Below are 11,170 nucleotides of genomic sequence, written 5' to 3'. Positions count from 1 at the left end.
GTCTTTTTTTTTTTTTTTAGTTTTATTCATTTCAAATGGGCCGGATCTGGCCCGCGGGCCGTAGTTTGCCCACGGCTGGATTAGACAGTGGACTTAGATTGCAATATCAATGGCTTAAGTAAAGGGTAGGGGTCCTGTGAGATAACAACAGGTGGCAGACAAAAGAACATTCAAATTTTTGTTGACTTCAAGTTGAGTAAAAGACAAGTGTCTGATTTAAACAGTCTTAGGAACAGGGAATTAGGAAGGTAGGGGGGTACTAGCAAATCCAACAATCTTATATATTTTCCACCATTCCTAGTATAGTATTTCTTCATAGAAAAAAAACACATCTCAAAGGCATTTTGAACAAATAAATAATAATGTGTGATGCCAATAAAAGGGCAATATGATCTTTGGCTGTATTAACATTAATAATGGTATAATATCTAATATCATGTGCTTATCACATGCAATATAATATGCTAAATGTTTTACATTTAATATTTTTTAATATATTTTATTGATTTTTTACAGAGAGGAAGAGAGAGGGCTAGAGAGTTAGAAACATTGATGAGAGTGAAACATCAATCAGCTGCCTCCTGCACACCCACTATTGGGGATGTGCCTGCAACCAAGGTTCATGCCCTTGACCAGATCGAACCTGAGACCCTTCAGTCTGCAGGCCGACGCTCAATCCAGTAAGCCAAACCAGTTAGGGCTACATTTAATATTTTTAACTGATAAAGTTTTTATATCAATATCTTTGTAAATAACTACTTCTTTGAATCCCCAATTTTAAACCCAGGTCATTCAAGACTTAAACCAGTGGAATTTCTACATCCTCTCAATAATTCCCGTGAAATAAGGTAAATGTGCTTTTCAGTTTCCATAGTTGAAAAAAAAACACACAAAAAAAACCAGATTAAAATGTGCTAGAATTATTTCCTTAGTTTCAATGCAAATTTCTTTGTGTAATTCATTTTAATAATTACTTCAGATCTGCATTTGCAAAATCTTATTTATTTTTTTCTGTGACAAATTTATTCCTTAACACGAGTTTGGGTTCATTGTATCCCTTTTATAATTTTTTTCACTGTCCTTTGAATAAAAGGTGAGTGATGCTAATTTGAAAGAATCATATTTTTTCAGAATTAGACAAGCACCACTGCCCTGAAATAAAGGAGCTCACTTCTGTTTGCCTGGCTTTCTGGTTTGGTGGCCTCTATATGGAGATTCAAATTAATTTCTTATTTGCATATATCATTTTGTCTTCTGATAGTTTTCCTCCTATAATTCCTTTTTGCTAATAGCTCTGCTTTCGTGCTATTTACCATTTGCAGAAGGGGATGTTTCTTTTTATTCTATTTTATAATCAAAGGACATTTTCATTGATTTTTAGAGAGTGGGGGGGAAGGAAGGGAGAAGGAGTAGGAAAGAGATAGAGGGACCGAGGGGAAGAGAGAGAAATATCAACGTGAGAAACACTGATCTGTTGCTTCCCACAATCACTCTGACTGGGGCCAGAGACTGAACCCTTCATCTAGGCATGTGCCTTGACCGGGAATCAAACCTGTGCCCTTTTGGTATATGGGATAACACTCCAACCAACTGAGTCACACAAGCCAGGGCGGGATATTCCTTTTTAACACCTTACATTTCCTCCTTTTCTGCTTAAGAGCTATTTACCCAGTTTACACCATGCACCTGCTCATTGGAGTTTTATATGTTTTGAGGGAACTTTCTTTATATCTCCTTTTTCATATTTGAGCAAGTACGGTTCTTGACTTCAGTAATAAACATAACCCTTGCCATATTTTAGTTATATCCTTTACCTTTTTTTAGTGAAGAGAGGAGGATGGAAATGATAATAAAATTATTGAATTTCACAAAACCCAGGTGTATCAATCAAGGCCCACCTGGGAGACAGAAACCACAGAGTAAACTGAACAGGAAGAGTTTAATCTATAAAGAACTATTTACAGGGGATTGGCATATTGAGGGACTGGCTGGTAAGCAGTGAAAGGAACTCCACAGAGTATAGCAGTCTCGGACCCAAGGGGCAGCCACTCCCCTATGGCTGATGTAGATGATGTTCTGAGGAAGTTGACCTGCCCCCCAAGGCTGATCCAGACCTGTCCGGAGGGCACAGCCATGGCTCATTGCATTGCAGGCACTGAGGAAGGTGCCATGCCAGAGTAAGTTGATGAAGATCTGGCCTCCAGGACTTGCTGGAAACCTGCTCTCTAGACGCTGGCACAAACTGTTCATTGGGAGGTGTCCTGCTGGAGTCACTCCATTACGCACCTGCCCAAGGTGGGCGCTGGGGTAAACTGCAGGCTGGTGGATGCTGCTGACCACCATGCACTGCGAAGCCTGCTGAGTATCCACACCTGAACCAGGAAGGAGAACCCCCTTTCTCCTATTATGTGTCTCCAGTGCCCTTAACTGACAAAGCTGAATATGGTGCAGGCTAGCAAAGGAAAAATATGTCGAGGGCTCATCTCTATTTTTGCAGAACAGGCAACAGAGTATAAATTTGCAGCCAAGAGACGGTAAGTCGATGCCTGGTACACCAGGTAACTTCTATCTAACGGGCCAGGTAACCTGTAACTCATAGGAATCTCTGGGGAACATCTGGTTCAACTTCCTGTCTTCCAGCAGATGGATATCTAAGCCATCTAAGACAGGGATTGTTAATTCTGCTAAACGCACGCTCCCTTTACAACCCGCTCCACTCACTCTAAAAAACTAAGTCCGATAAACATGTTCACTAGAGAGAACTTTGGAAATAACTAAAAGTATAACGAAGAAAATTAAAATAACCCACCATTCCAGAATTAAGGGAAAACTACTGCTAGCATTTTGGTGCATATTATTCTAGACTTTTTTTGGCCATTCATTTAATTAAACTTATTTAGTATTTATTAGGTCCAGGCACAGGTAATTGTTAGATATACAGTTGTCAAACCAACCAAGCACTACTTCATCAGAATCTAGTGAGTGAAACCAATGTTAAATGAATATGTGTATATAAATGTATTTTTATAGACATAAATATGTATAGTATATGTGCACATGTGTAACACTTTTTAATAAAATTTGATTCATTATATGTATGCCAATTTGTATTCATCTTTTTTTGTATTCATCTTTATTTAATATTATATTATAAATATTTCCAATGCCCCTATAAGTTTTTGAAATGTGGCATTCTTTTTTTCATAGCTGAATAAAATTCTAGCATTTAAATGTAGCTTAATTTCTGTAACATTTTTTCTAATGGTGGACAACTTTTTAGCATTATAAGTAATGTACTCTGCCTTATATCCACTCCTACATAGTGGTTAATAATGTGAATGTAACTATGTTCCTGAGTTTAAATCCCTCTCCAGCATGGGCTGCATGACCTTGAGAAAAATCACATAATCTGTCTTCAGTGAGACTGTAATGATACTTTCTTAGGTTGTTGGGAAGATAAAATAATATATGGAAAGCACCCAGAAAAGTGCTTGAAAATGTAACCCATTTAAATATTGGCTATTATACTTTTCATCCGTTTATGTGTCTGTCTGTTCCCTAGAGATACAAGTACCTTGGTTTACCATTATATCCCTTACATCCGACACACTGTCTCATCCATAGTTGGAATTTAATAAATATATATGTAATAAATTACATGAAAAAACCCTCTCATTTATAAACAAGATCTGTGGTTAAGATAGGATGAATTCCTGAAAGTGGTTTTGCTAGTTTAGAGTATGAACATTTTTTAAGGATCTTGATACTTATTAAATTACATTATTCCAGAAAAGTAAAGATTCCTGCTCTAACCACAGTACATGGTAAGAATGCATTTCTAGCCAACTCTTATCAAGTATTATAATTTTATTTTTTTCTATTTTTTAATAATATATTATACTCTATTTTTGCTTTAATTTGTATTTAATTATTAATGAGGGTGAACACTTTTATCCAATTGAATAGATTCTTCAAATAGTCTATTTTATTGACCCAATTTTCTATTGACATATAGGTGTTTTTTCCTACGAATTCTTATGAATTCCTCACTATAAGCAGTCAACTAATTTTAGTAGAACTGAAATTGAATGATTAAATCTCTCCATGTTGAGAACAGAGCTATGGTGAACTTTTAGTTTGTCTACTCTGATTTGGAATTTTCTTTCTTTTCCACTTCTCAGAGAGTGCCTAGTCTAGATGAAATAATTAGCCAACTGGCAGCACAGTGCTTTGATAGTGAAGAATGGTAAGCTAGGTTTCACATCCATCTTCACCACCAACAGAATCTAATGGTAGACAAGAGTCACTTAACATTACACCGTTTTATCTCTATGATGAAGCAATGGAATTACCGACTCTTCAAAGTCCCATCACCTCTAAAATGCTAAAATTCTCCGACTCTACCTTGTACATAAAAAGACTTAATGATTCACAGGTGAATGTAGGGGTTTCTGAAGGCCAAATGTCTTATGCTAAATAACACAAGCACTATAAAAGATTGTATTATTTCTTCACTATTATTGACCTCCTCCTTCAGGATACTTCCCTGTGGATGTAGTATCATCCCTGCCCCACTGACCTGGAGTTTGGCTATGTGACAGGCTTTAACCTTGGAATATAATGAAAGGGCCTCTGTGGTGATTCAAGGAGAGGCTTTAGGAGGCACTACATGCCCCTTGTCACTCTCTTAAGATGATCTCTCTGCTGTAAGCACAGCGTGCCCCAAATAGCAGTTGCTTCTTGAGCTCAGGTCCCTGAGTGAAAGGACACATGGAATAGAACGACTAACCCAAACCCAGCTGAGCCATTCCTGCCCAGTATAGTCCAGCCAACCTGCAAACCTGTGAGCAAGAAATAAACCTTCATTGTTATAAGTTGTTAAAATTTTTTGGTTTGTTGTCACAGCAATAACTGACTAATCAAATACTAGGTGTAGTTTCTGTTAATGTAACAAAAAGATTTTGAAAGCTTCATTCCAAACTCTTTATTAAGCAACAAACTCCTTACTGTCAGGGACTTTGTTCCCTCCTGTAGGCTTGGTATTGTACTGGATCAGCTTAAATAAGACACAGGGGGAAAGGGACGGAAAGGTATGTTTGTAGGGCGTTAATAGATCATCTGAAGCTACTTCACAGAATTAAATGTTAAAGAATGTAAGTGTGAATGGTACAAACATTAAAATTTTGGGGTCATTCATCTAGCACTTGTCAATATATGGTCAATATATCTTGGTCAATAAATGAGCTTTAATAGGATACAGTGAACTGTGTTTGTTGAATGGTCAAATTTGAATATCTGTATGGTGTTTTCCAATTAATTTCATGAAATTCATTATTAAAAAACTTCTAAAATTATATAATCTTTGGGATAACTGGTGATTTATGCTTTATAACAACACTGGAAGTAGAGGAAATGCTAAGCATTTGACTCTCATTTCAAAAGAGAATTTAATTTTAAGTCCTGCCTTTTAAATTTTATCATCACATTTCCTGTATAGTAATATATGAAATCAAGAATATTATCTATGTCAGTACATAAAAGCTTCTATGTAAATTTCAAATGCCAGGGAAAAAGGCGAAGCAAAACATGTATCATCTAAGAAATCTAATAATTAGACATTTTCTAAGAATGTTATAAATCTGGAATATTTATGAAGAAATCCTAAGACCCAACATCACTATAGACAATATCCTAAAGCATCACAAGAATATTGACTGTGCAACTCAGTGAAATGAAATGGCCCATTGCTGAAATCTACCCGCATGTTCAAAAGGGGAAGGTATTATGGCAGCTGCATCCTTAGCAATTTTATCTATGCCTAGAAATAACTTGACACGACCACCAACAATGAGTGAGCTTCAATAACATGACAGTCTTTACAGATAAGACCACTGAGACTTGGAGACATAAAAATCTTTGCCCAAGGTAGTGGCTTAAGGTCAGGAAATATGATTTCAGAATTCAAACTCTTCATGTTAAAACATTTTCTAATAAATGAAAGAAACCGAAATGTCCTTTTGGGTCATAGACTAAGATTTAAAAATACTAAATATCATATTCAGATTTGCACAGCTAGTTAGAAACAGGAGTTAAACAAGAACATGAGATTTTCCTTTAGCATGGTCTTCTAATATATTATATCACATATTTTGTTTTTGTTAATCGTCACCCAAGGATATTTTTCCATTAATTTTAGATAGGGTGGAAGGAGAGAAAGAAGGTAGGAAGAAGGGGCGGGGTGGGGGGGGAGAGAGAGAGAGAGAGAGAAACATTGATGTCAGAGAGATATATTGATTGGTTGCCTTCCACATGTACCCCAATCTGGATCGGGGATTGCACCTGCAACCCAGCTATGTGCCCTTGACTGGGTATTGAACCCACAACCTTTCAGTGCGTGGGATGATGTTCTAACCATTGAACTACTGGCCAGGGCTATACCACACATTTTTAAAAAAACAATTTCTATTAAGTTCTTGAAAGTTTATTTCTAAATATGTATTTTTTCTACCAAGCCTCAGTATATTTTTATAGTCACATACCTTAATAGAGTCAATTAATCTGCTAATTTCTACATTTTCTCCCCTGAAGAGTTCAATAACCTCTAAAAGATACATTTTATCCCAGTAGGGGTCTAGGAGGATGAAAATAATTAACTCCTAAGATGTCTTTGTTATATTATTCATATTTTTTTCTCTAATTTTTAGTTGTTTCTTTTTTTTTAGAGAGTGAGAGGAAGAGAGAGGGAGAGAAAGAAACATCCATATGAGTGAAATATCAATTGCCTGTCTCCTGCACATCCTCTACTGGAGATCGAGCTGGCAACCTGGGCATGTGCCCTGACCAGAAATCTAATGGGCAACCTTTTGGTGCACAGGATGACACCCAATCAATTGAGCCACACCAGCCATGGCTTATTCATATTTGATTACTAAATTAAGGGAATTGTGAGATACATACCCAAAGTAAGTTGATCTTAGATTAAATAATTATGTTTTCTATTTAAAGACAAATTGTACATCTCAAAGATGTCTGAGGATTATTAGAAATGGGAAGAATTATTAGAAACTATCAAATCATCTCTGAAATCATTACATATTTTACAAGGATTAAGTGAATTTTCCTCTCACCTCTTTATGGCCAATGAAGTAAAGGACAAGTTCCTTTCCCTTGTTTATAATTAAGTCTTTAGCAAACTTCCCAATTTCCACTTTTAGTAAAAAAAAAAAGAGGAGTGTAGTATGGTAAGATGTTCAACTTTAAAGGAGAAATTGAAATGGGGTAGGAAAGGAGGGAAGAGGTTATTTCCCTTAGTAACAATTATTTCAATAAAACCTATTTAGTAAAATCTTCAACTGACTTATTCATTATTGCTCACAGTGACTTAAATAAAATCATAAATTAACTCCTAATTTACAAACGATATGAAAGCAAGAGGAATGAATAATATAGTGTATAACCAACACAGGATCTCTGAGGTAGAAATGTAATGAGATAAACTTTAGAAGAGATAGGTAATATTTTGCATTGAGAATTTATTTTTTAAATCGTCATTCCAACAATGGCAGATTTACCATGAAGCTCATGCTGCTTAAGCTTCAGGAACTCTGATTTACCAAAACTTTCCAGAGCCCTGTACCTAATCTTCTTAAAGAGGGCCTCCAAAAATTATATAACACCATGGGCCACAAAATCCGAATTTACCCTGAGGTTTCAGTTCTCATAGGGTAATGTAAGCTTTCTAACTGAATCCCTCCATCTTCCTTCAAGAAATCTTTTAGATCAAACCAAGGAGAGCAAATAAAATCCTCGTGACTCATGCCAGAGCATAATTTGGACAGAGTCAACTTACCTCTAAATGGGAAAAAATAATCATCTAAAATCAATAAGGTGGGAGGCAGGGAATTACAGATACAAGAGGAAAGTGAGGCAAGTTTCCCATAGTAGGAAAACACAGGAATTAACAAGCATTTCCCTGCATAAGAAGAAGGTCCGACCAGGACCACCAATAAAGTATGCAAGGCCCCAGGCAAATTATTTTGTTTCTGTGGGACTCTTATCTACATAAAGAATTTGATTTAAATGTATTACAAACAGTATGGACCCATGTGAAACATGGTGCTTTATCAAATAAATAATGGGTAGAGAAATGGTGCTTACAGTTTTGTTTATTGTACAATCAGTACACATGAAGATTCTTTACAGTGTCTGTTCACTACTTCTACCTGTTCAGATTCATATCCTCACGTTCCTTATTGTCAAATGTGCCATTCCTGGCCATTTCATAGCTCCCAGGATGATAGAAAGGTGCCAACATGGTTATTGTTATTGTCATGGCTCTTTGGAACCTGTGTGTATTTAAACAACACATATCCTTTGCACCTGCAGTCCTAATACCATTTCCTATTGCCGGTTACATCGTTGCTCATGTCACTGCATCACTCATCAGGCCACCGGTGGATCCTGACTTCAACGACTCTCTCAGAGTTGTTCCCAGGCTTTGTTAATGATGACCACCAATGCAAGTCATTCCCAAGTATTCCAGAAAATGAGAATGACTGTTTTCTGGTCACGTTAAATTTACTGATTTCAATTTGATAGCACAAACTCATTGTAGCTTCCACTGTATTTCTCCTGAATTATTTAGGCCAAAGTCATTGCATTCTTAAACATGGGATGGCTTTGGATGTTGTCTATGCTCTTACCTTCCATAAATTGCCATCTGTGGGGAAGACAGACAAGGGGCTTAAGGACAATGTGAGAAGAGAAGTTCTGTTTGTGCAAAAGAAATGTCTATCTTTCCTTCAGCATAGCTTAGACTTGCCTCTGCAGAGCACAGTATCATGTGTCAACTGGAGAACACTGGCCAGAACAGACCATTGGTAATGCTAAGAGTCTGCATAGGTCTTGGAGGACAGCAGCATGGCTATCTCCAGAGGACTCCCTGACTTGTGGCATGGAGCCTGTAGCGGGACTGAAGTGGGCATCCTGGGCGCAAGTGGCTGAGAGTGCATAGGGCCAAGGATGCTGCCTGTGGTCCCTTCCTGTTCCCAAGGGGTATAGACTGGAGGCGGCACAGTGGTCAACATATACCAGTGAGAGCTGATGCACAAGCCCACAGCTTGTGCCTAGGAGTGCACTGAAACTTTGTGTCTGACTTGTGTGAGAATACGTGGGCTGTGTTTCCCCAAAATTCCAAGTCAGCTGGTTTCTGGGTAGACTTGATTAGCTAATAAGAAGCTATTATGAAAGACTGCAAAGTATTAGGTAGAGAGATGCCAGGGGTATTTCCCTCCCTCTCTTTCTGCCTTGGGAAGCATCTCCATTAGTGACTGTGTCTTTTCTGTGGTTCCATTATTATATCCTTGGTTTTGTTGTTCCCTGGGCTCTCATAACACCACCATCTCCTTTTGTCTCTCAGCCCAGCAATGCTAATGGCTTCCTGCCTCTGCTAGTCCTTAGGTCACCTCACTGCTCCCAGATTAGCTTTTCCACTATTCCATCATCTACATAACCAACCCTCTGCTTCCTATTCCCTCTGTTGTAAAGCTTCTATAATTAAAAGTATGGTACTGGCCCATGAATAGACAGAAGGACAATGAAAACCAGAACATCTAGAAATAGACTCAGGTATATATGGAAACTGGGTCCATGATAAAGTTGGCATCTCAAATCACTGGGGGGGTGGGGGGGGGAGGTGAGAGATGACCTTTAGAATAAGTGGTATTGGTACAGCTTGGTTGTCATTTAGAAAAAAGAAAAAAAAGTGGAATCCTTCCTCGCTTATTACCTCCAGATGAATTCTAAGATCATATTTGCATAAATGTAAAACATAAAACCACACAAGTTCTAAAAGAAAACACAGTGAATTCTATTATAACCTGAGAGTTGGCAGAGCCTGTAGTGAGAAATCACACTACTTAAAAAAAGAAAAAAGTATTCTATTATAAGCAAAACCAGAGGACAAACCAGGTGTGGACAAAAAGGGGCCACAGGCCAACCTGACTAGCTCAGGGAAGGTCTGTGTGGTGGCTTGCAAACTCAGAGACCTAAAGTAACCACAAAGGGTAGTCTGAAATTAAAAGTTTTTAAATTAAAAAGCAGTTTATGGTGAGTAGTCATGTCCTAGGCTACTATCTTCCCTGACAAAGGTCAATCTTTACCTTAATGGAGCCTATTGTCTTTTTGTATCTACGATAATTTTTCCTTTTTCCAGACCCCTCAAAGTACAGGCACTGCTCTGTAGAGACCACAAATCCCCTCATTGTTATTGGGTTAACTATTGACTATTAACTATCCTGCACCCACTTAAGTAAAAGAAGTATGTGTCTATCATTTTACTTTTTATCCAATCCCAGAGGTTTCCCAGCTTTGCTTTCTCCCGCCTCCCTAATCTATCACCAATGGAGCTCATGTAACCCACGTACATCCCCTCTTTTGATTGTAATGTATAAAACAAGGTGAAAAACTGCCATTCTCTGGAGCATTATCTCAATCCCTTGATATTCTGCTTCCTGGCAATTGTTGACAGTTTGGCTCAAATAAACTCACACAAATTCTTTATAGGTTTGAATATTTTGGACATTAACACAGGAAAAAATATTTGCAATGAATATCATAGTCAAGGGCCTAACCCAGTGTTTCTCAACCCCACCACTATTAACATCTGAGGCTGGATAATTCTTCATTGTGGGGGCTGCCCTGTGCACTGTGGAATGTTTTAGAAGCATCTTGACCTCTGAGAACTAACCGGTAGCTCCCCTCCCCAGGTGTGACAACCAGAAATGCTTCCAGGCATTGCCAAACGTCCCAGGCAGGGGAGCAGGAAGGTGACAGATCATTCCTAGTTGAGAACCATTACACTGTTCTAATATATGAGGACCTTAAAATAGTGAAGGAAAAGTTCAAGACCCAAGTAGAAAATTGGGCAAAATACATGGATAGTTGATAAAAGAGAGACAAAGGCTCTTGAATACGCGAAAGGATGCTTAACCTCACTCATTACTATAAGGAAAGTTCAAATTAAAATCACACAGATATTTCTCACCTACCAGACTGGCACATATCCAAATATTTGAAACAACTTGGCCAGGCATACATTACTGATGGGAGTGCAAAATATTATAATCCTGAAGGAGGATTTAACAACAGCTAACAAAATTATCTTCACGTT

At 37.7% G+C, this 11,170-nt stretch overlaps 1 protein-coding gene across 1 annotated transcript in view; it reads right to left on the bottom strand.

The window, feature by feature from the left end:
- The window catches only part of LOC102759493 (ankyrin repeat and sterile alpha motif domain-containing protein 1B), a 553,884-nt gene that overhangs the window by 239,584 nt on the left and 303,130 nt on the right, over positions 1–11,170 (bottom strand). The window lies entirely within an intron of this gene.

The sequence above is a fragment of the Myotis davidii genome, unplaced genomic scaffold, assembly GCF_000327345.1.
Source record: "Myotis davidii unplaced genomic scaffold, ASM32734v1 scaffold120, whole genome shotgun sequence".
NCBI classification, from domain to species: Eukaryota; Metazoa; Chordata; class Mammalia; order Chiroptera; family Vespertilionidae; genus Myotis; species Myotis davidii.
The sequence above is the reverse complement of the archived record's forward strand: the minus strand, read 5'-3'. Positions and strand labels throughout refer to the sequence as shown.